Source organism: Leptonychotes weddellii, chromosome 1 (genome assembly GCF_054177405.1).
Source record: "Leptonychotes weddellii isolate Sample4059 chromosome 1, ASM5417740v2, whole genome shotgun sequence".
Classification (NCBI taxonomy): Eukaryota; Metazoa; Chordata; class Mammalia; order Carnivora; family Phocidae; genus Leptonychotes; species Leptonychotes weddellii.
The window spans coordinates 115,646,899-115,651,197 of NC_138369.1; positions in this window are offsets into that span (position 1 = coordinate 115,646,899).

Genomic DNA, 4,299 nt, shown 5'->3' on the forward strand with positions numbered 1-4,299 from the left:
AAAGTTGAGGGTATGCGACAGATCTTCCCAATGATTTTGTGGGGCAAATAACTAACCATCTTTATTTTGAGACCCTTCTCTCAGAACTTTTAGCCGAGGTCACTCACCTAGCATGTGATGCAGGCCGGACTACAGCCCAGATTATAGATAACTATGCCGGCATTCCACATACACTGCCTCTTTCTTCATCTAACAGTCCTTAGTAATCCTGTCCTCTGAAATGCCATGGCTTCCAATACTGCTTCCTGTTGATAGCCCACTTCTCTTAGATTACATTATGTTCTCCTTAAGAGCAGGAACCATACTTTACTGTACATTTTAATCAACAGAGTTACCTAGCACAGCGAAGCACTAATTTCTATTACAGAACATTTGTGTAACATTATTATTATATATTTTCTTAAATCTAATCGATTTCTCTGAAGACTGGCACATATTTTTTATGCTATTTTGCTACTGAAAGACATTGAGAGGAAGTGTGCTACACACATAACATGATACACATAGCAACCTTCTAGCTTACATATTTTTTTCTTAGGTCAAGGGCAATTTCAAGTATTTTGTTCCATTATCACCATCAATAGATGATACGGTTAAAAAAAATGGCAACCATATTCTTATTATTAGTTTGAATTGTTGTCCAAATGTGAAAATCATGCTTTAAGAGCCAAGAAAACCAGATGAGGTGAGAAAGTACCTTGATTAATTTAGTAAAGTGTTCTCAACTTGAAGCATAAATAATATTGTGCTTCATCTTGACTACTCAATATACTCTATACCTTCAGGCTAATATTGAATAACCACCTATTGTTAATCTTTTATATATGTTTAGTATAATTCATTTTTTAAAATACTATATCACTAAAAAAGTTCATCAGTGCTCATCATTCAGATTAACTAAAGAGAAGGCTAACCATGGTAAAAATTTGAATGATGAATAATGTTAAAGTAATCTTACTAAATATACAGCCTAATTGCACGATACCTAGTTGAGTTCTTCAGAAATTGCTTCAGTGAATAAATTTGAAATTAGCATATTTGTAGTTGTGTCCTTCCAAGGTACATGGAAAGTTTTTTAACACATATCTCCAATTTTGTTAATACTGCCAATTTTCTTAGGAAAATTTTTTTTGTAGATGGCACAAGAGAAATTTTTTAGGTAGATGGTACAAGAGAAATTTTTATAGATGTTACAAGAGAAATTTTGACCAACTAATCACAGGATGTAAATTCACTGAGTGTACATGAAGTTTTACTTGCATATAAATTGCTGGGACATTTAATTTGGTGTGCATTTCTAGGTTATTTCTCCATTTATTTATTCACAGAAATTCAAGTAGTCCTCTTTCTAGAACTTGGAGAGGTGAAAATGTACATTTGTGAGAGCACTGTGATGTTTACACACAGCTACCACGGATAAGGAAAAAGGATTGCACCATGGTTGCATTAAAAGGTAGTTTCTGGAAGTAACAGACTGGAAAAGAATCCAAAATCTAAAAACAAGTCCTAGCTAATAATATAAATACCCACAACCATAAATTCTCTTCACCAAAGACTTACTAAAATTCCATGTATTGAAAAAATTTGAACCCTTGATACTCAATTGAGCATTCACTATGAAGAAATAAATACTCAAATGACACATCTGATTATGTCTTTTAAAACTACTGCATTTTCCATTTATTTTGAAAGCCAAGATAAATATCCCTCAGGTCCTACCAGGAAGAGATAGCTCACTCAAACTGGATAACTGAGGAAAACTTAGTAGACTACAAAAGCATGGGAAGTGTTATGGGAAATCAATTAGGAATAATGCTTTACCACAGGGCTAGCAATTGTGAGGAGGTATTACTACCCTACATCTGATGGTGTGAAGGGAGAGAATGGTTGCTCAAACCTGGAAAGAGAGGGGCACTAGAGAGGATCCATAGCCTTTGTAAGAGGGACCAGACCAGCCAACTCATTATGATCTAACAGGGAGACCCTTAAAGAATAAATGCCCCGGACTTACATTGCAGGGAGATTTCCATTGGCTGAATGTAACCAGAAGCCAGAGGGCAAAAGAACTCTTTCATGTAGTTCAGCTAGGTCAGTACCTTAGGGCACAGAGAACAAAAGAGTACATAGTGAATCTGAAGGGCAAATGGAAAATACCCAATGTAGTACTCTTTTGCTGCAGGTAACAGAAAAATCTAACTCAAGCCTGTCTAAGCAAAGAAGGTAATTTATTGACTTATGTATCTGAAAACTATAGGTGTAGCCCTATCTTCAGGCCCAGCTTCATCCAACATCTCAAAGGATGCCACTGGGGCTCAGTATCTTCCCATCTCTCAGCTCTGCTCTCTTCCAGGTAGACCTTATTCAAAGTTTCCATGTGGTGGCAAGATATCTGACAGCAGTTTAAGATTGAAGTCCAGAAAAAATAGTAAAGGAATAATAATAAAGTAAAAAACTTGAAGTTCTTTCAGCAATTTAATCAGAGATCCTGGGCTTGACTCTCAGGGGCCAAGTCACTGCCCATTCCTAAGCCAATCAAGTTTATTAGAGGAACAAAACATGATGACTGGCCTCTACTAAGTCATATGTCTATCCTTAGACTCAATAAGACATCCAAAGCCCAAGGACAGAGAATGGAGGAAGAGTGGGTACTGTTACCAGAATTAAGAAAAATGGATGCTAGGAAGCTGAAAGACAACAAATAACCACTAAGGCCTATGTGGTAATCCAATTTGCTTCTCAGCTTTCAATTATCATGACATTCAGGAATATATGAATCCATTAGTTTGGGCTGATAAAGTAGCATTAGAAAAATGTGGTAACAATTTCCACCTTTCTTCTAATTTCCACATATTATGCCAATGATGCCATGACACATTTATTTATATGCAGATAAATATATGTTAGTACCTATATAAATATGCATATAAAACTCCCCATCATGCCATAATTTGATTTGTTTTGCTACTGAACATTTATATTAACTTTCTATATCTATAAGCACAGTGCATATTCTCCTTAGGTTGCTAATTCCTGAAAAGAAGGAGCCATTTCTGTTTCAGTTGTTAGTTCGATTTTCTTCCCAAACTACTGGCATACAAGGATGAATTAATAAGTCAATTTGATGTTAACAATGATAAAATTACACTTTGGGGTATTTTTCTCTGAAGAAGTATCAGTTTTTTTCCCAACATAAATGGTTTTAAAACCCAAATTATCACACTGTCACAGAAATTTAAAGCTGGAAAGGCCCAGATTACTTAGGAACTGAGCATCAAAGTTCAAGTGACCTTGTGCTAGACAGCATTTTAAAATAAATCTTGAAGAAATGAAAGTCTATATCCCGGAGAAATTGCAGTAGAATAAGGTAATGAGTAGAACTGTTATATTTTAACCAGAGACACTAAATAAACTTGCAGGCCATAGTGAATTTTATCATGCAAGTGGCAAGGGACTATTAAGGCTGAACCTAGATGTATATCCTCCTTACATCATTCTGTTTAGGGAAGAAAAGCTTTAGCCAGGTAGATACAGGAGTCAGGGCTCAGATCACACTGACAGAGTAAGTGGAGTTTTTTATGGCAGCTGTGTATTTGCTGATAAGACAAAGTGAAGAAAGCAAGTAGTTAATCACCACATCTCTAAAATGATACAAAAGACTATTTTTACCTGTCTACTGTGCTTTTTTACCTTTCCTCTCAATAATGTACCTACATATTAGTTTTTAAATTGCTTATCTACACAAGGTTCATTAGCTTCTCATAGGCTGGTAGGCTGGCTTCATGTTTATTCCTCTATAGAATGAGCACATCTCTAAAATTATCCAGTAATGAAGACGCTCAGAAAAGCAATTGGGGAGCAGGAAATCATTTTCTTTTAGCCTGTTTAACAAGAAACAAACTGAGATGTATCAAAATGAAAACCTCAATACAGTAGTCCTCCCTCATCTGCAGGGATACATCCAAGACCCCCAGTGGATGCCTGTAACTGTAGATAATACTGAACACTATATGTGCTATGTTTCTTCCTATACATATATAACTATGATTAAGTTTAATGTATAAATTAGGTAAGAGATTAACAACAATAACTGATAATAAAATAGAACTATTTAATAATACATTATAATAAAAGTTATGTTAATGTGATCTGTCTCTCTCAAAATATCTTATTGTACTGTACTTGTCCTTCTTGAGATGTTACGAGATTTTTTTTTTTTTTTAAAGATTTTTATTTATTTATTTGAGACAGAGAATGAGAGAGAGAGAGCACATGAGAGGGGGGAGGGTCAGAGGGAGAAGC